Below are 23031 nucleotides of genomic sequence, written 5' to 3' on the forward strand. Positions count from 1 at the left end.
TGAGTTTTTTTTAAGAATATTAAAAGATTTGATGCATTCATCTGAAAAGATGAATGGAGCATCCTTTTCTAGGAGTTTATTCATAGGAGTGGCAATTTTAGAAAAATCTTTTATGAAACGTCGGTAAAAACCGGCATGCCCTAGAAAACTCCTAACTCCTCTAACATTGGTAGGATGTGGAAGTTTAGCAATTACATCTACTTTAGCTCTATTCACTTCAATTCCTTCCTTTGAAATTTTATGACCAAGAACGATGCCTTCTTTAATCATAAAATGGCATTTCTCCCAATTAAGTACTAGATTTGATTGTTCGCATCTAATAAGCATTCATTCAAGATTGACTAGACATGATTCAAATGTATCACCGAAGACTGAAAAGTCATCCATGAAAACTTCCATGCATTCTTCTATCATGTCGTGAAAAATCGTCATCATGCACCTTTGAAAGGTTGCAGGGGCATTGCAAAGTCCAAATGGCATGCGTTTATAAGCAAAAGTACCATAAGGGCACGTGAATGTGGTTTTCTCTTGGTCTTCGGGTGCTATTGGAATTTGAAAATATCCGAAAAAACCATCAAGAAAACAATAGTAACTATTTCCGGCTAATCTTTCCAACATTTGATCAATGAAAGGTAAGGGAAAGTGATCTTTTCTGGTGGCGTCATTTAATTTTCTATAATCAATACAAATGCGCCATCCTATTACAGTCCTAGTAGGAATAAGCTCATTTTTCTCATTTGTGATGGAAGTCATGCCACCCTTCTTAGGTACGCATTGAACTGGGCTTACCCATGGACTATCACAAATTGGATAAATTAAACATGCATCTAGCAGTTTAAAAATTTCTTTTTTAACAACATCTTGAATATTTGGATTTAGTCTTCGTTGGCGTTGCACATACATTTTATGACCTTCTTCCATAAGGATTTTATGTGTGCAATACGAAGGACTTATTCCTTTAATATCATGAATCTTCCATGCAATAGCTGGTTTATGAGCTTTTAGCACAGAAATGAGTTGAGATTTTTCATTTTCTGTAAGAGAAGACGATATTATTACAGGTAATTCAGATTCACCATGTAAATAAGCATATTCCAAATGGTTTGGAAGTGGCTTTAACTCTAATGTCGGTGGTTCTTCTATCGATGATTTGTATCGATATCTGTCTTTTTCTTTTAGTATTTGAATTTCTTCTGTTGTTGGTTCATATCCATTAGCCATAAGTGTAGCTAACATTTCAGCTTCATCAATTGGTTCAGTTCCTTCTCCTAAAGAACATTCTCATGTTCCTTGTAATTCTGGAAATTCTTCTAACAATTCTGCATGTGAATCTATAGTTTGAATATAATAACATGTATCATATGCAGATTGCGGTTGTTGCATGGCTCTATCAACTAAAAAGGTAACACTCTCATCCTCTATACTTAGGGTCAGTTTCTTACCGAACACGTCTATTATTGCTTTAGCCGTGTTTAAGAATGGTCTTCCTAATATGAGAGGAACTCGAGAATATTCTTCCATGTCTAGAATAACAAAATCTACTGGAAATACTAAAGTACCAACTTTAACTAGCATGTTCTCCATTATCCCTCTAGGATATTTTACTGATCGATCGGCTAGTTGTATGCTTATTCGTGTTGGTTTCAATTCTCCAAGGTCTAGTTTAGCGTATAGTGAATATGGCATTAAATTTATACTAGTACCTAAGTCTGTCAATGCTTCTATTGAACTAAGACTTCCCAGAAAATATGGAATCGTGAAACTTCCTGGATCAGAGAGTTTTTCTGGTATCTTATTCAACAGCACTGTAGAACAATTTGCATTCATAGTAACAGCCGAGAGTTCTTCCATTTTCTTTCTATTTGTGATTAGATCTTTTAGAAATTTAGCATATCTTGGCATTCCTGAAATTACATCAATGAAAGAAAGGTTGACATTTATTTGTTTAAACATATCCAAGAATTTGGATTGCTCGGCTTCAAGTCTTTCTTTTCTCATTTTACTCGGGTAAGGAAGTGGTGGTTGGTATGGTTTAACATAAGGTTTAGCCTTAACTGTGTTATTTTCATTAACCTTTTCAACTACCGGTTTTGTTTCCTTATCTTGCTCAGGTTGTGGTTCTTGTGGAGTAGGAATAGAGTCATCAGAAATTACAGGTATTTCAGGTGGTTTAAGTATAATACCACTTCTTGTGGTAATGGCTTTAGCTGTTTCATTCCGGGGGTTAGCATTTGTATCGCTAGGTAGACTTCCCGGTTTTCTTTCACCTATCAATCTTGCTAGGTTACTTACTTCTTGTTCCAAATTTTGAATAGAAGCTTGTTGATTTCTAAATGCTTGAGTATTTTGTTCATTGGTTTGTTTCTGAGATGTGAAAAACTGCGTTTGAGATTCTACTAGCTTCGACATCATGTCTTCAAAATTTGGCTTTTTATCATCGGTTTGTGGTGGTTTGTTTTGAAAAATAGGCCTTTGCTGATTGTAAGTATTGTTGGATACTTGCTGATTCCTAGGACCTTGTTGGTTGTTGTATGGAACATTTCGGTTATAATTCTGATTTTGATTGTAGATTGGTCTTGGCGGTTGATAATTATTCTGATAATTATTTCCTGGCCTTTGGTTCATGTATGAAACATTCTCTCTTTGTTCCATTGTTTGTTCAATACTGAGACAATCTTTTGTCAAATGTGGTCCTCCACACTGCTCACAACTAATTCTTATTGAGTGAATATCCTTAGTCATCTTTTCCATTCGTCTCTCGACAGCATCTATCTTTGCAGAAATGGAATCAAAGTCATGGCTAGAATCGGCTCTAGCTATTTTAGATGATCTAACGATATCTTTTTCTTGATGCCACTCATGTGAGTGGGAAGCAGTGTTATCAATAATTTTGTAAGCGTCAGTTGCGGTTTTCTTCATAATGGAACCACCAGCTGCTATATCGATGTCTTTTCTTGTAGTGATGTCGCATCCTTGGTAGAATATTTGTACTATTTGACAAATGTCTAAACCATGTTGCGGACATCCTCTCAATAACTTTCCAAATCTTGTCCACGCTTCATATAGAGTTTCATTTGGCTTTTGTGTGAACGTAACAATTTCTCCTTGAAGTCTTACGGCTTTAGATGCCGGAAAGAATTGTTTAAGAAATTTTTCAACTAAAACATCCCATGTATCAATCGCCCCTTCAGGTAACGATTCTAACCAATCTTTGGCTTCTCCCTTTAAAGTCCAGGGAAATAACATGAGATATATCTGTTCATCCTCAACTTCTCTAATTTTAAATAGTGTACAGATCCTATTAAAGGTACGAAGATGTTCGTTTGGATCTTCCTTCGGCGCACCACTAAATTGGCATTGATTAGTTACCATGTGTAAGATTTGTCCTTTGATTTCATAATCTGGCACATTAATGTCAGGTTGAGTAATTGCGTGACCTTGGCCAGTGCGTTTAGCTCTCATTCGATCTTCCATACTTAGAGGTTCCAGATTCTCCATTATTGAGTTTGTTGAATCTGAATCACTAGAGGATTCTGATTTAATGGTTTATTCCTTGACAATCTCTATTTGAATGATTGGTGGTTCCGGAGGAAAGATTAGTGGTTCAGGATCTCTGAATTGTCCCTGAATATCCTCCGGATTCTCAATTGTGAGGTCGGGTTCAAAAAATGGATTATCAGAAATTTGATTTGGAGTACTTGGTCGACTGGATGACAATTCTAAAGAAAAATCAACGGCGATAATATTGGCTAGATGTCTTGATCGAGTTACAGGTGGTAAACGTATGAAAGGTGGTGAACGTTTTGCTCGGTGCATTAACTGAATATCCTATTAGTTATAAAAGATAAAAATTATATAAGTTATCAAATTAATAGACTTTTCTGATTTTGCCCACGTTTCGAATAGCCAATAGATGCAGCAGGTAGCCAGGACCCTTTAAATCGGAAGCCCACAACTCGCCACTAACAAATCCAACTATTACTACGAACCAGAATATTTTGGATGTCTATCAATTTAACTGCTTAAAATAATTTTTCGTTGAAGTTTAAAGAAATTTTAGAGAAGAAATAGAAAATTCTATGCCCTACAAATCTAGAGCGTCGAGAAATAAGAAAGAAAAAGAGCGCGTCGAAAAACGTCGAAAAATAAAAGGTCAAAAAATAAAAATAAAAACGTAGCGCGTCGAAACTTAAAAGTCTAAAAACTAAGAATTAAAAGTTGCGTCTAAAGGTATTAAAGCTTAAAGAAATTCTATATCCAAAACGGCAATAACTTAAAAAGTACTAAAATTTATAAAACGGCGTAGCAAAATTCTAAAGCACCTAAATCTTAGTCTAAAGAAAAAGTACTTAAGGGATTTTACGGCAAAGCCTAAAAATCTAGAAATAAAAATAACTATGGCAAAAACTATGACTTAAAACTAAATACGAACGAAAAATACAAATATTACGCTAAAACAAATAAAAAGATACAAAATATAAAAATAAACTTAAAGTTGTAAAAAGTACAATTTTTATAAAAATATTATTTTTATATTATTTATTTATAAAAGTATTAATTTTATAATTTATTAAAACTAATTAAAACTAAAAATACAAATTAAATAAATAAAACTAAAACTAAATAATTAAATAAACTAACCCTAATTAGGGTTTTAATTAATAATAATAATAATTAGTACACCGTAATTATTGCAGAAATCAGTCAAACCTGGCGTGTCAGATCAGGCCATGCGATCGCATAGATATCTCGTTATATTTTCATGCGGTCGCATGGGCTAGGGTTCCAGGCCTGAATATGGGCTGCTACAGTACCAGACCGAGTGATTTTACTTTGATATTTTTTTTTCCTGTTTTTAATATATATGAAATATAATTTATAATAAAAACTTATATTTAAAAAAATACTTATTAGTTTTTATAACTTTTCACAATAAATAAAAAAAATATGAACTTTTTAATTTAACTAAACTTAAAAATATAGATATATTTTTCTTTCTTTTTTTATATTTTTATATTTAAAAAAATAGATTACAACTTAATAAAAATGTTTTTTTTTATATAGCGTTGCGCTTTTGGCGTTTAAGCAGTTCTCCGGCAGCGGCGCCAAAAAATACTTGATGTTAAAGCGAAGGGGTACAAAATAGTTATATTTTTACTACAAAATACTATTAAATACGATACAATTTTACACAAGATATTTATTTATTTATTTATAGAATGGATATACCTAAACCTTGCTACAACACTTATAGGCAGTGTACCTAATCGTACAGTAGTGTAGTTTTTAGTAAGTTCGGTTCGTTCCACAGGGATCTTAGCCAAGTTTAACGCTATATTTTTAAAACTATATTTGTAAATAAATATATATATATAAATATAAGTAGTATTATTATTATAAAAGGGGGTTTTTACCGTTTAATGACCTGTTTGTCGATTTTAAAACTTAAGTCGCAGTTAAAACCTAATGTAAAATATTAAAAAAATAAATATAACTTAAATTAAAGCGTAAAGTAAATAACGATAATGAAATTGCGATAAATAAAAGTGCGATAAATAAAATGACAATAAATTAAAGTGCGATAATTAAAAGTGCAATTAAATATGAAATAAAGGAATTATGCTTATTTAAACTTCCGTAATCATGATGTTCGACGTGTTGATTTTAGTTTATTACCATGGGTTAATTGTCCTTTGTCCTGGATTATTCAATATGTCCGTCTGATTTTTGTCCATAACAGTCCATCAGTCATAAATATAAAGTGTGAGTGTCCTCGTCAAATTATCCTTATATCCGAAGTCAAATATTCCAACTAATTGGGGACTTAAACTATAATTACACCAAGTGTCCTTGTATATAATTCACCCCTGTTTTAATAAGTCCATTGACTATTAATCCATTCCCGTGTCCAGTTAAATGAACGATTATTAGTACTTATAAATATCCCGCCCATCGTGTCCGATCGAGTGTACATGGTTATTTATAGGTACGTCCAATTGTAAATCTTTATATTAAATTAACAAACTATCATTTAATTAAACAAATATAAAGCCCATTAATAACCCATAATCTAATTTCCACAAGTGTCGTTCTTTTATCCAAACCCCAATTATGGTACAAAGCCCAATTACCCTGTCTTTAATATTTAGCCCAACATCACGATTACTTCGGCTTAAATAAGCATAATAATAACTTAGCTATGAGACATTAATTTAAAAAGGTTGAACATAACTTACAATGATTAATAATAGGGTAGCGTTACACGGACAGAATTTCGACTTACACCCTTACAACATTCGCTAACATACCCTTATTATTAAAATTAAAATTAAAATTAAAATTAAAATTAAAATTAAAATTAAAATTAAAATTAATATATATATATATATATATATATATATATATATATATATATATATATATATATATATATATATATATATATATATATATATATATATATACGTGAGATTGAGAGATAGAGAAAAAGGTGTGTTTTTGTTCGACCAAAACTGCGAAATTTATAGATGTGGCTAGCATATTGGGGCCGTGCGATCGCATGGAATTTTCACTTCCAGGCCATGTGATCGCATGGCCTGCTTTTCCAGCTCACATTTTGTTGTTTGCTTCTTGCCGACGGTTTTATAAATATATATAATATATATATAATTTTTAAGAATTATTTATATATTATATTATATTTATGTGCATAGTTAACTTGTAATTTTAGCTTCGTTGCGTCGAGCGTTGAGAGTTGACACTGGTCCCGGTTTCGGATTTTCGAACGTCCTTTCGTACTATTTAATATCTTGTTCTTTGCGTTTTGCGTCTTGTACTTTTGTAATTTTGAGACGTTTCTCATCAATAATTTGAACCACTTTGATTGTACTTTGTACTTTTGAGCTTTTTAGTCGTTTGCATCTTCAATTCGTCGAATCTGTCTTTTTTCTTCACCTTTTATTATTTAAACGAATATCACTTGTAAATAGAACAATTGCAACTAAAAGCTTGTCTTTCTTGAGGGATAATGCTATGAAATATATGTTCGTTTTTAGCATTATCAATAATAGACCACAAGATCCTCATTTTTCAAAAATATCATTACACTCGCAAGTGTATAAAATCCATTCGTATGATGAACACCTGGTAACCGACATTAACATAATGCATATAGAATATCCCCCGCATACTCGCAAGTATTCCATAATATTGGCAATCGCAATCACCATTTAAATCAAAGTACTAAAGCATTCCAAATTATAGAATGGAGTTTGTTAGTCCCATAGATCTATCTTTAGGATTCGCGTCAATTAGGGGCCATTTTCCTAATTCTTAGGTTACCAGACTTGAAGGGGCGATTTTCGGTTTAATAATCCAACCATAGAATGTAGTTTTAAGTACTTGTGTCTATTTCGTCAAACATTTATAAAAGTGCATGTATTCTCAGTCCCAAAAATATATATTGCAAAAGCATTTAAAAAGGGACCAAATAAACTCACTATACTGTATTTCGTAGTAAAAATACATATGACTGCATTGAACAAGTGCAAGGTTGGCCTCGGATTCACGAACCTATATTAGTATATGTATTTATATGTTGGTCAATATCTGTCTAACAATTTAAGTCAAGTCGTAGTGTATCACAATCCTAATGCTTGAGACCGATATGCAAAAGTCAACAAAACTCAACTTGACCCAAAATGACTTATAAATTTATACATGTTTTTTATATAACTTAAATATAGTCATCTTATATATTTAAATATATTTATTAGATTTTATTAAATTAAATAATACAAGTCATTTATTAATAAATAAAAATTTATATTAAAATTTATATATGATAAAAATATACTTTTATATATCTCAAGTAATAAAATTTATATAGTTCACTCAATATCATAAAAATATAGTGGTATGTATTATTAATGTAATTGTATCACATATTTATTTGATAAAATAATATAATATTGATGATAATAATAATGAGTAAAAGTTGTATTATTTTGTAATAATAATAATATTTATTATTATTCTACTAATAATAATAATAACAATATTTATTTACTAATGATGATATTAATTATAATAAAGTGATAATTCTAATCATGATAATTTTAATAATAACGATACTTTTTAATATTAACTATAATAATAATAATAATAATATTTTATATAAAAATAATACTTTTATTTAAAATGATAATTAATAATAATAATAATAATAATAATACTAAAATGATACTAAAAAAATGATATCTTATAATAACAATGATATTTCTATTAAAAATGATAATTTTAATAGAATGATAGTTTTAATATTAATGATACTTTTAATAATAATAATAATGATAAAAATAATAAAAACGATATTTTTATTTAAACCAGTATCTTACAATATTTTAATTTAATCATTTATTATAATGTATTAATGATAAAAATTTATGTTAATATATAGTAAAAATATATTTTTATATAGTAAGTATTATAATTTGTATAATGTTCACATAATATCTTTTTAATGATAAAAATATAGTGATATGTATCATAAATATATATTTGTATCAAGTATTTATTTGATTAAATAATATATTATTGATAATAATAATAATAATGAACCGAAAGTTCTATTATTTTATAATAATAATAATATTAATTATTTTAATAATAATAATAATAATAACAATATTGATATTTACTAATGATAATAATAATTTTGATATCAAATATTAATCTTTTGTAGTAATACTAATGTCATAATAACATTACTAATAATGATAAAAAATAATGAAAATGATATTTTTATTTAAATCATAATCTTAACAATATTTTAACTGAATCATGATACTTATACTCATTATTTTCTAATCGACTTGTTTAATAGCTTTTAGTCCTCTTTTATATCGTATTCATAATAATGATAATAATAGTAATCATAATAATTAGATGATACTAATATTAGTTTTTATGATAATGATACTAATAAGTATTATAATAATATTAATGATAATACTAATAATAATAATAATATTAATAATAATAATAATAATAATAATAATAATAATATTAATAATAACCTTAATGATAATAACGATAGTAATAACAATAACAATAATAATACTTATATTAATAACGATAGTGATATTAATAATAATAATTATAATTATAATTATAATTATAATAATAATAATAATAATAATAATAATAATAATAATAATAATAATAATAATAATAATAATTAAATAATAATTAAATAATAATAATAACGACGATAGTAATAATAATAATCATTTTAATAATAATAATAATAATAATACAAAAATTAATAATAATTCAGTTGACTATATCTTTTAATCCGTTCATCGAAACCATAAGCTTTCTAAATGAAAGGTTATTAATTTTTCGCCAGGTTTCTAACGACATGCATATCATATACCTTATCTTAGTAGCATATGTATTAAATTCATGATTTATCATAAACTATTTAACGACGAAACTAAGCATACAACCATGTATAAACATATATACTCGAACATTAGTCAGGGATACACTATTAATATATAAAAGATAAGATATGAATGCTCACGTATCAATATTGTGATTCAATATTGCAGGAAAGTACGTAGACGCAACGAAAATGATAAACGTTAGGTTGACCTCATGAGCAATACCCTCGAACAATACCCATAACCTCCATAGCTATAACCCGTAATTTCCTTAGCTCTATCCCGTTTGAAAACTTATTTTAAAATCGCCTGAACATAACTCCGTCGTAGTATTTTATGTATACTAATAATATCTTGAAATAATATTGAGTAAATATATATATGTAAATCGATTGAGAGAGTTTAGAGAAATATATTTTCAGGTTTTTAAGAAATAATGAAACCTATTGAATTCTATTTATAATAGAGTTTTGAATTATTAAAGTAATTATTAAAGTATGAATTATTAAAGTGAATTATTAAAGTATGAATTATTTAAGTGAATTATTAAAGTATGAATTATTAAAGTGAATTATTAAAGTATGAATTATTAAAGTGAATTATTAAAGTTAAAGTAAAGGTAAAGTTAAAGTATAGTAAAAGTATAAAACTATATACGTATAATACGCGTATAAATATATATAGTATTAATTTAAATCGTTATATATATTTAATAAAATAAAATATAAATATCGTTATCTTTATCATACTGGTTAAGTAATAAGTTGTCAAAGGTGGTTCTAGATATTTATAAAAGTTATATACGTTTTAATAATAAAGTTCTTTTTAAACTAAAAACGTTTTTGTACGTTTGAAACTAAATCAAATAAATATGATAATTTTGTTTTCCAAAACTAAATATATTTAAGAATCCTTTTGTTAAAAGGTTAAAATAATGGAAATCGTTATATCATAAAACGTTTTAGAAAAGTAGAATTATATATATTCATAATAGGTTTCAAGTTTTTAAATTACAGTCTGTTGGTGAAGCATGAGATAAAGTCCAAAGGTTAAATAAATGTATGAAATCATCTTAATGAAAATGTCGAGTTACTTAACTTGTCGATATCCAACATCTAAGTTATTTACACTCCACGTTCTTACTTTCATATTAAATAAAATGAGAGTTAACATAGTTATCTTATCAAGGTCACGAGGAAAATATTATAAAACATGAATTGGAAATTAAATAGGAGTTTCCACTAACCCTTGTCTAGTTTCCGTTAATTGACACATTTGTTTTTACTTATAAATCACTTTACTATTTTTCGAATGTTGTCAAAAAGAATAGATTTCTTAAATCACAGTGGACCTCATAACATAGACCCGTAATCATATCACAATGTATCTGATAATTCAATAATTTGATATTATCTTTTAATTCCGTCGATAAATATATTAAACATATATTGAAACAAATACGTTTATGTAAAGTATTATACATCTAATACTTTGTTAACGTTTTCAATTAATATAACTATATTATATATACGTATCTATATACACAAAAATGTTCGTGAATCGTCGAGCACAGTCAAAGGGTAATTGATTACATGAACACAGTTCAAAGTTTTTGAGATTTCAACATTACAGACTTTGCTTATCGTGTCGGAAACATTACATCATTTAAAGATAAAGTTTAAATTTGGTCAGAAATTTCTGGGTTGTCACAATATATATATATATATATAAATATGAGAATGAATGCATCTATAAGTGTATGCATAGGTTTTGTTCGTGTTACGTCATGTGAGGTTTAAAGACGAAGTTTAGATGTATATAGGAAGCGTGAACGAGGTGTACTAGTCGTATAAATCGATGATTGGTTTAACATAGTCGAAATGGTCAGGTGCAGGCCATTGCCGCGCCGCGAGTTTCCTGGTCGTGCCGTGACGAATAACATGAATCAGATTCAGGAGGCTTGTTAAACAGCTCGAAATATTAGTGTATCGCCGCACCGCGACATTTAAGTTCGCGCCGCGACATTCCTGGTAGCTTGATGCCGATTTCAGTTTTTAAAAGGTGTGGTTCGAGGGTATTTTTGTCTTTTCGCGTATGGATCTGAATGGGACTCTAAATCCCAGCCACTTATCTCATTTTATTCATTTTATTCATTTTCTTTTCCATTTTCTTTCTCTATTTCCTCTGAAAACATAAAACCCATTTAATTTCAAAGTGAGATTTGAGAGTGAAGATTTGAGATTTGATCTTTGGAGCAAGAAGTAATATTGTTCCCCTCGTTCTTAGCTACGAGTGGATAGTGTTGGTAAGTCTTAACTCCGTGTTTTGATTTTTACTTAATTTATGGCTAGGGTTTGGTCATTTGAGACTTGTAAGACCCATTTGGGGACTTAATGGGTGAATTTGGGTTAATATGATGCAAGAAAACCTAAATGGTGTTAATCTAGGGTTTTGGTCATATGAATTGAGGTTCTAAGTGTTAAATGGTGTTGTTAGTCACTATTACACTTGTAAATGATGAAAGAATTGTTAATGGGTCAAGATTGACTAAAATTGTAAGTCTAAGTATTAAAATGGGTCAAATGAGTAATGGTTGACCTAGTTGGGTGAGATGGGTATGAAATACCCATCTGTTGTGTTAGTTGGTGTGAGTAGACTCTAATCACTAGCTTTTAGTGATTTATGATGAGTCATGGCCATTTATGGGCTGTTTTGGTGGATGTAAGTCATTTAATGCATTTAGGTCATTAAATGCTAAAGAGTTAAGTGTTGGTGGTTAGCCCACTAGATTGTATGTTAATTAAACGCATAATGTAATAGGTGCATTACATTGAAGGTTGCGAGCTCGATTCTTAGTTCACCAAAAGCGATAAGGTGAGTAGAATAATTATATGCGTGCATATATAATGTATTTATTTATGTAGCATGAGTTGTGAAGTGTCGATATGTTACGACACCACATCTCACGTGGCGAGTGAAGTGTCAACGTGTTAAAACACCACTCGAGAGTGAAGCATCGACGTGTTAAGATGCCACTCCAAGAGTTGTAATGGGTGAAGTGTTGACGTGTTAAGACACCGCCCGGGGTGAAGTATCGACGTGTTAAGATGCCACCCGTGGGGTTAGTGTACGACGTGTTAAGTACTCTAACGGTTGTTATGAACTACGATGGGAAATGCGAGTACCATCCTTTGTATTATTGGTTAACCATGGTTGTGTGACGTAACGTAGCATATTATATCGTTCGAGTTATATTCTTATGCTATGCTAGCTTGTGTGGTCGAAGGTTTAGTATTATACTTGTGATAGTATGATTATTTGTATTGCTAGCATGTATGCGGTAAATGCGTAAGTGATTGCAAGTAAGTAGGTTGTATATGTAATCGTATAATTGTTGTACTCACTAAGCATTAGCTTACCCCTCTCGTTGTTTATCTTTTTAGATTCAGGTGCGGAGAAGGGGAAAGGGGTTGTTGGGCACTAGTTACCCCTTGTTGGATGCTAGTTGAAGCTTTTGAAGTCGGCCTAGTGTTTTGGGTAGTTTAGCCCCAAACCATGCTTGAGTGTTGTTTGGATTAAAACTATAATTTTTAACGGGTCGAACTTATATTACATTTGTTTAAGGGCCTTTGTGCCATATTTGTAAACATTAAACTTGTGACATTGTTTTAATGGGTTGAATGGAATGTTTCACGTTATGTAACCGTTTAGTTGGGCGTTAATGGTTTATTTAAAAAAAAATTGTCGTATGAAATGCGGGTTGGGTTGTTTCATGTAGCAACGTCGCATCCTTGGTAGAATATTTGCACTATTTGATAAGTATCTAAACCGTGTTGAGGACATCCTCTCAACAACTTTTCGAATCTTTTCCACGCCTCATATAGAGTTTCATTTGGCTTTTGCGCGAACGTAACAATTTCTCCTTGAAGTCTCACGGCTTTAGATGCCGGAAAGAATCTTTTAAGAAATTTCTCAACTAAAACATCCCATGTATCAATCGCTCCTTCTGGTAACGATTCTATCTAATCTTTGGCTTCTCCCTTTAAAGTCCAGGGAAACAACATGAGATAAATCTGTTCATCCTCAACTTCTCTGATTTTAAATAGAGTACAAATCCTATTAAAGGTTTGAAGATGTTCGTTTGAATCTTCTTTTGGTGTACCACTAAATTGGCATTGATTAGTTAACATGTGTAGGATTTGTCCTTTGATTTCATAATCTGGCGCATTAATGCCTGGTTGAGTAATGGCATGACCTTGGCCAGTGTGTGTGGCTCTCATTCGATCTTCCATACTCAGAGGTTCCTGATTTTTCATTATTGAATTTGTTGAATCTGAATCACTAGAAGATTCTAATTTAATGGTTTCTTCCTCGACAACCTATGGTTGTATGATTTGTGGTTCAGGAGGAATGATTAGTGGTTCAGGATCTCTGAATTGTCCTTGAATATCCTCCGAGTTCTCAATTGTGAAGTCGGGTTCAAAAAATGGATTATCGGAAATTTGAATTGGAGTACTCATTCGACTAGATGATGATTCTAAAGAAAAATCAATGGCGACAATATTGGCTAGATGTCTTGATCGAGTTACATGTGGTGAACGTATGAAAGGTGGTGAACGTTTTGCTCATTGCATTCACTGAATATCCTATTAGTTATAAAGATAAAAATTATATAAGTTATCAAATTATTTATAAAGATAAAAATGTCAACCGACTCATGAGCCACCCTCGGGAAGAAGATATCAATCTCACTGATTCTTTACAAGAACTCTTCAACGAATATCTAGAGGATACTATGGCTATATGTAGTCATGATCAAATTTCTAAGGATCTGTTCTTTACACCTCCTGAAGAAAATCTCGACATCCATTCAGCAATAGATCCTGGTCAAAATAAATCTCCCCTCTCCGTAAGTAACTTTCTCGGCAAAACTATCCAAATAGCACCACTAGGTCAAGGTATTCCCCTACCTCTGTTAAGGAGAAGACCGAATGAAGAAACAGATTTCATTCTGGTATCTCAGGAGCCCAGTTAAAAGAGGACTGTGAGGAGATTCCTGAGCCAATCTTCGAAACTAAGGAACACGTTTCTGAAGAGGAAGCATTAAGAAGGACAATTTCCAGAACCAAAGAACAGATAGCATCAGTGACCGCTATTAAGGAAGAAGAATCAGAATTCCAGGAGAGATATGACTCGTTACACAGAGCAGAAATAGCTAGAATGAAGCCATCTATCGAGGAACCTCCTGAATTGGAACTAAAAAGGTTACCCGATAATCAGGAGTATGCATTCTTAGAAGGAGAATTACAACTCCCCGTAATTATCTCGAAAGACCTTACGCCACAAGAGAAGGCAAAATTGATTCAGGTCTTGAAATCACATAAGAAGGCAATTGCTCGGAAGATCTCCGACATAAAAGGAATCAGCCCCAACTATTACACCCATAATATCTTCATGGAAGATGATTTCAAACCGTCAGTTCAGAGGCAAAGAAGGGTCAACCCTATGATTCAAGAAGTCATCAAGAAAGAAGTAATTAAACTTCTGAATGCCGATCTGATCTATCCTATTTCCGATTCACCATGGGTCAGTCATGTTCAAGTGGTACCCAAGAAGGAATGGACCACCGTAATTCAAAATGAGAATAATGAGCTTATTCCAACACGGGAGGTCACCGGTTGGAGGGTTTGCATAGATTATCGTAAACTAAATGATGTAACCCGAAAAGATCATTTTCCATTACCTATCGTAAACTAACTTGTGTAAAATTGTATCGTATTTATTTATTTATAGAATGGGATATACCCAAACCTTGCTACAACACTTATAGGTAGTGTACCTAATCGTAGAGTAGTGTAGTTTTTAGTAAGTCCGGTTCGTTCCACAGGGAGCTAGCTGAGTTTAACGCTGTATTTTTTCACAACTATATTTGTATGTATATATATATATATATATATATATATATATATATATATATATATATATATATATATATATATATATATATATATATATATATATATATATATATATATATATATATATATAAGTAGTATTATTATTATAAAAGGGGGTTTTTACCGTTTAATGACCGGTTTATCAATTTTAAGTTCTAAAGCAAAATATAAAAATAACTTAATTTAAAGCGTAAAGTAAATGACCATAATAAAAGTGCGATAATTTAAAGTACGATAAATAAAATGACGGTAAATAAAAGTACGATGAGATATAAAATAAAGGAATTGTGCTTATTTAAACTTCCGTAACATGATGTTTGACGTGTTAATTTTAATTTATTATCATGGGTTAATTGTCCTTTGTCCTGAATTATTTGATATGTCCATCTGGTTTTGTCCATAATAGTCCATCGGTCATAATTATAAAGTGCGACAGTCTTCGCCAAATTAATCTTATACTCGAAGTCAAATATTCCAACTAATTGGGGATTTAAACCGTAATAAGGTCTTAATACATTGTTAATGATTACACCAGGTTATCGACTGCTTGCAATCCAAGGTTTTAATACTTTATTAACAATTACACCAATTACCCTTGAATGTAATCCACTCCTGTTTTAATGAGTCTATTGACTATTAATCCATCCCCGTGTCCGGTCAAATGAACAATTATTAGTATTTATAGATATCCCGCCCACCGTACCCAGTCAAGCGTATGTGGTTATATATAAATACGTCAAGTTGTAATCTCTATATTAAATTAACAAGATATCATTTAGTTAATTAAATATAAAGCCCATTAATAGCCCATAGTCCAATTTCCACAAGTGTCGGTCTTTTGTTCAAACCCCAATTATGGTCCAAAGCCCAATAACCCCGTCTTTAATATTTAGCCCAACATCACGATTATTTCGGCTTAAATAAACATAACAATAACTTAGCTACAAGGACATTAATTTAAAAAGGTTGAACATAACTTACAATGAGTATTAATCGCATAGTGTTACACTGACAGAGTTTCGACTTACAAACTTAAAACATTCGCTACTATAACCTTATTATTATTAACTTAATATTAAAATTATAATTAAAATATAAATATAAATATAAATATATTGAGAGAGTGAGAGATAGTTGATGAAGGTGTATATAATTCGTCGACCAAACGTTGAAATTTATAGGACCTGACCCAACTGTTGGGCTCATGCGATCGCATGAGATTAACTCTTCCAGGCCATGCGATTGCATGGCCAGCTGGATCAGATATTTTTGGCTTTTAAAAACGTGGGCTGCTGATTAAATTAATATATATAATATAATATATATAATTATATGTATATTACATTATATTCTTGTGCAATGTTGACTTGTAATTTTAGCTCCGTTGACTTGCACGTTGATGCTCGATTTACGTCTTGGTTCCGGATTTTCGAACGTCCTTTCGTACGATTTAATATTTTGTACTTTGCATTTTGCGGCTTGTACTCTTGTAATTTTTAGACGTTTCTCATCAATAAATTGAACCACTTGGATTGTAACTTGTACTTTTTAGCTTTTTGGTCATTTGCGTCTTCAAATAGTCGAATCTGTCTTTTGTCTTCACCTTTTATTGTTTAAACGAATATTACTTGTATATAGAACATTTGCAACTAAAAGCTTGTCTTTCTGGAAGGATAATGCTATGAAATATATGTTCGTTTTTAGAATTATCAAGGAACAGCTCACACATGCACCCATCATGATAGCTCCTGATTGGAGTTTACCATTCGAAATCATGTGTGATGCGAGTGACTTCGCAGTTGGAGTTGTACTAGGACAACAGAAAGATAAACACTTTCATCTAATCTACTACGCCAGCAAAACCTTAACCGGAGCTCAATAGAATTACACTACCACGAAAAAGGAGGTGCTAGCAGTAGTATTCGCCTTTGCCAAATTCCGATCCTATCTCATCCTGTCCAAAACTATGGTTTACACGATCATTCAGCCCTCAAATATCTATTCACTAAGCAAGACGCTAAACCAAGACTCCTACGATGGATCTTACTCCTCCAAGAATTCGATATTGAAATCAAAGATAGAAAGGAGCAGAGAACGTCGCAGTAGATCATCTTAGTCGTTTGGAAAACCCAGCGATGGAACAACTTGCTGAACAAGATATCAGAGACAAATTTTCGGAAGAACAGCTTATGAGCTTAGGATAAGCTAACATAGGATCACAATTTACTGATACTCCTTAGTACGCTGACATAGCCAACTACCTAGTTGCTAGAGTAGTACAGAAAGGAATGAGCACATCCCAAAGAAGGAAGTTCTTCAGGGACGTCAAGTACTACTACTACTGGGAAGATCCGTACCTGTTTAGAATTTTCCCTGATCAGATAATCAGGAGGTGCGTAGATGAGAAACAAGCAGCAGGGATTCTTCACCAATGTCACCACGGACCAACTGGAGGTCATCATGGACCAAACTTAACCGCAAGAAAAGTCTACGAATCAGGATTTTATTGGCCGTCTATATTCCAAGATGCGCAAGAGCTTGTAAAGCGTTGCGACGCATGCCAAAGGCAAGGTATTATATCTATGAAGAATGAGATGCCTCGCACTAATATCCAAGCTTGCGAAATCTTCAATATATGGGGATTATACTTTATGGGGCCATTCCCTAAGTCTAATGGGAAAGAATATGTCCTCGTAGCAGTAGATTACGTCTCCAGATGGGTCCAAGCCTAAGCATTTGCAACCAATGATGCCAAGGTCATCACCAACTTCCTAAAAAGACTCTTCTGCCGATTCGGAGCTCCCCGCACTATAATAAGTGATAGAGGCACACACTTCTGTAATACCCAAATTATAAAGGTGATGCAACAATAGGGAGTTACCCACAAAATGTCTACTGCCTACCATCTGAAGACTAACGGACAAGCAGAGGTCACCAACAGAGCACTCAAGAGAATCCTAGAACGCAGCATCCACCATCATGGGAATAAATGGGCTGAGAAACTAGACGATGCTTTGTGGGCATTCCGGACTGCTTACAAGAATCCTCTAGGAACTACACCCTACCGCATGATCTATGGGAAAGCCTGTCACCTTCCGCTAGAACTAGAGTATAAAGCTCTCTGGGTATTGAAAACCGGTAACCTCGATCCTTCAGCAACCGCCAGGCATCGAAAGATGCAGATGAATGAACTCACTGAATTAAGAGACCAAGCTTATGAGACGTCATATATCTATAAGGAATGGACGAAGCTGACACACGATGTAAAACTAATACCTACAAAGTTTGCCCCTAGAGATAAAGTTCTACTCTTGAATTCTCAATTCAAGAAATTCGCTGGAAATTCAGATTAAGATGGAGTGGGCCATACAAAGTTATACATGCTTTTCCACACGGAGCCGTGAGACCTACTGGCAACTTCAAAGTTAACGGCCACCGACTAAAAGCTTATCTAGAAGACCACGATAATGAGGAGCACCTTTTCTCCTTTGATCCATTCTGAAGATCTGACAAAGAAAAGTCGAGCTGTAACGACTTGATAAACAAAGTGCTCTTGGGAGGCACCCCTTGTTTATCCTTTTATTTTCTTTATTTTTATTTCAATTATTTTCAGTTTACAAAAATATTATCTCTGTGCACTAACACTAAGCGCCATACTTGCGCTTAGTACTTACGAGTTTGTTGAATGTATTCAGGAAAAATGCCAAGTTCGGGAGCTTCCGTTTACATCCCAGTTTGCAGGAAAAGGACTCCTAGAGTCTACCTATCAGAGAGCAGCACAGATCAGTTTAGGCTATCTACAGGATAGTTAGGTCCAAGGAGTATGATCCTTGAGAGTGTTGAGGAGGACATTAGTACGGATCCGCCAGCCCCTCCAGTACGACGCTCAAGGCGTTTACCTTCGAGACCAACTGAGTATCAGGAGCTACCAGAGACACATGAGCCGCAGACTGTGATTCATTATGGAGCCACCTTAAATGACCCAGATGTTGTATGGGCATTACTCAGAGATCAGCAGAGACTTTATCGAGCTCTAAGAGCATACCTTCAGCGCGAAGGGATGCGACGTAGTACTCTGGGCTAGTCATCATTCAGACTAGCACGACGTGTTCAGCCGACACGGCAAGCTACTCCCAGGCGTTCCACACCGATATCAGTTCACTCAGTCACTTCAGCCACCATCCCAGCACATGCTAGTCCAGATCCCATCACGCCACCTGTCTTAGCCGTTTCACCAGCTCCAATCACTGAGACAGTCCCTGTTCATGAACTGCCTGAAGGCTGTCACCTAGTCACAGTCCCTATATCAGTTGAACCACCTACGGCCCAGGTTTTTGAGATTACCAGGAACATACCCGATGAGGAGCCATTTCTGAGCCTATCACACCTGGAGTTGCCATCAGACCTTTGTCTGGATACACTATTAGGCCCTGAGTTAGATGCAGTACAGCCGCTTGAGTATTTGCCGAGACTAGAGGATGATGATGATCCCTTCGGACCTAATGGATACTTCGCAGACACCGTTCAACACATTGGCCAGGATAGTATTTCGTAGACTACTTTACCTTACTTTACTTTTAGTGTTATCTTTTTAAAACATTGTATTAAAAAGTTATATATATATATATATATATATATATATATATATATATATATATATATATATATATATATATATATATATATATATATAGTGGAAATGCTGCTTTTCTCTTTTTGTTCTTCATGCAGAAATATTATCAAAAGAGACTGGTCCTTTCCAGCAATTAAGAGCTTGACCGTAGGAAGGCCCAGCACTAGGAAAGTAACCTGACCATAGGGAAGTAATCTTTCCTCAAACCTATTTCAATTATTACGCACTAAAATCTCTAAGTGTGGGGTCACCCCCGCAATCAACTTAGAAATTTTAGAAGACGATGCCCTTAATTTATAAAATATTAAAAATATTCTTTTTTGAGAACATTAGGGATAATGTTCTTCTAAATGTGGGGTATTGGGTAAAGGTTTAAGGACAAGTAACCATAAAACGCCAAAGTTTTGAAAAATTATTTTGTCTAAAAAGTAATTAGCAATGGATATTGGGTAATTTCAAAAAATTCTTACCTTGTTTTGCCCAAAGGATTCTATAAAATTGCTAGAAATCAGTTTTCAGAACATTTACTAGAACGGAACGATTAAGCTAAAACTCATGATTTATGTCAAAAGATTTCTTTCGAAAAAAATACGTAAAAGGCTACGCATGACCAAGCACGAACCCTACTCCCAAAAAGTGAGGACTCTTGGACCCAAAGTATCTGTACGACCCATCAAATCTACAGTACTTTGTTAATTCAATTTATGAGCATGCCGGTGTACGGTTCAAGTTAGAACTTGATTTTGACATACGTTTCAAGGCCAATGGTTAGTAAGCGCCATACGTGATGCAAATGCGATACTCCTTCCGAAATCATTCTGAATAGAGAATACAAAAAGCCATCCGTTTCCGTTTCCATTCAACGAAATTTAAACCGACCAACTCACATAAAGAGTTGATGAATCATAAATATTCACCCCAAATTCACTCCTAAAACACACTACCCATTCACCTTCATTCCCTTTCAGCTTATCAAAAGATCCAGAGATTGGTAAAGAGATAGATCGATCAAATTCGCTTCAAAAGCACTTGTTAAAAGATTCTGAACCCCTGATTGTTTTTGATTGGTCAAAGACTTCTTTTCTGTGAATTATCACTTCCTCTCTGGGCACCAGGAACGAAAGACAAAAGTTATAAAGAAAGGGTATGCCCAAAAAAAATTGATTATGAAAGAGCAAAGTCTCTAGAATAAAGGCAAGAAAAACCCGAGAAGTTGCCCCGAAGAAGAAATACCGGAAGAGCTAAAGAAAATTCTAGACAAAGTCTTTGCAAAATCCGCATCTTCCGAAGAATCTTTTTAATCCAAGCCGTTCTCTATCTAAAAATGGATACTCTGAAGAATCGAAATCTATCAATGCTCTCTAAAAAATCAAAAAGATCTAGATACCTTTCACCATTCCATAAATTTCTCAACCAACCCTACAACCTGTATTCCTCTTGAAAGAATGCCTAGGAAGAAGATAAGTGATGTCCTTACTTAACCGGTGGAGATATCGATGCTTTACCAAGCCTATGATGAGAACTGTTACACGACTGGCTTCTGAGCGACAATATAATTAGATTAGGGCACCCTAAACACTTGAGTGATATGAGTGATCCGCTAGTGAGGAGCCTGGTCATGTATACTCTACATCTGAGAGTTGGAAAGTACGCCTTTTTCACTATGGACGCGATTGAAATCTAGCGACCAAAATCATCAAAGTTCGAAACTTTTTCTAATACTTTCGAAAGATGTGACGACTTCTGACGAAGGCATAATAAAAGAATCCACGGGTGGGCAAGGAAGAATCTATTAAAAAGAACCTTATATTCCCGCTTTTTGCTTGAGGACAAGCAAAGCTAAGTGTGGGGTAATTGATATCGGCCAAAAAGTCACGTTTTTACCCCTGATATTAGGCCCTGAATCCATAAAAGTTCAAAACTTTATCTCAAAAATAATCGCTTTGTCAGTTGATTTTGTAGATTTAGTAATTACGAAGGCGATGCAAAAAGAATCAAGTAAAACGAAGCTAAAACGAAGAATCTAGAGCGAAAACGGTGAAAGACAAGAAATCAAGTTACGATCCAGTAAATTCAGCTAACCAGGCAAGCCAAACGGCCTGCCAAACGGCTTGCTTGTATGTCAAACGGCCTGCCACACGGCCAGCACAAACGGGCATTGCAAACGGGCAAAGCTGGCAAACGGCTTGCCAAACGGCCTGCCAGCCGTTTGCTGGCAAAATCCAAATCCATTTAAAGGGCTCTTTCCATCCATTTCAAAACACACTCAATTTACAATTCATTTTATATTCTCAAGCTTTTTAGTTAGTTTTTAGAAGTAGTTAGCTTAGCTTTTATTTTCCGGAGGATATCCTGGCGAGTCCCTGCGATCTCGGGCAGATTTCTTCAGCCTTTTTAGGTTTTTATCTGAAACACTTGTCTTTTGTATTAAACATGTATTCTTACTTTTATGTTTAATGATGCGTTCTGATATTACCATGTTAGCTTATTTAATCTGTATGTTGCCATGATAGAAGTTTGGGTTAGCGTAGTTATGTTAAATTAGTACGGTTACTATTGTTATGCTGAACTTGTGAGTCTGATAGATTTGTATGCTAGCATCTTAAGGATTGACCAATCTAGGTTGTGATTAGGACTTGTCCACCTATATGAACTTAGCTACTTCATAGGATTAAGACCCCTTGTTATACTGTATCTGAAGATTCTATGAACTCGGTATGGCCGGAGTTCTCGAGAGGCATTTAATGCGCTTTTAGGACACGAAACTTAGGAATTGAGACATGAATGACCTAGTATGCCTATTGACTGTTCCAAGAAGACCTCTTAGGAGTTGTTAAGATCTAGTTAGCGCCTTGACTGTATGATCCAAACCTATTGCATGTTCTTGTTTGATTGTTGCCCTAGGATTAAGTCATATCAACTGTTTAGGTATCTGCTAGGTTTCTATCTGCTTTACTTTCAGTATATCAACAGTAATGTTGTATAATGTTTGATT

The 23031-nt window shown here is 33.1% G+C and overlaps 1 non-coding gene across 1 annotated transcript; it reads left to right on the forward strand.

The window, feature by feature from the left end:
- The first annotated feature begins 13271 nt into the window (after positions 1–13271).
- LOC139903223 (small nucleolar RNA R71) lies at positions 13272–13378 on the forward strand. Its single transcript, XR_011778060.1, has one exon. It is a non-coding gene; the product is annotated as a small nucleolar RNA R71 (small nucleolar RNA).
- The last annotated feature ends 9653 nt before the right edge of the window (positions 13379–23031 follow it).

The sequence above is a fragment of the Rutidosis leptorrhynchoides genome, chromosome 3, assembly GCF_046630445.1.
Source record: "Rutidosis leptorrhynchoides isolate AG116_Rl617_1_P2 chromosome 3, CSIRO_AGI_Rlap_v1, whole genome shotgun sequence".
Taxonomy (NCBI): Eukaryota; Viridiplantae; Streptophyta; class Magnoliopsida; order Asterales; family Asteraceae; genus Rutidosis; species Rutidosis leptorrhynchoides.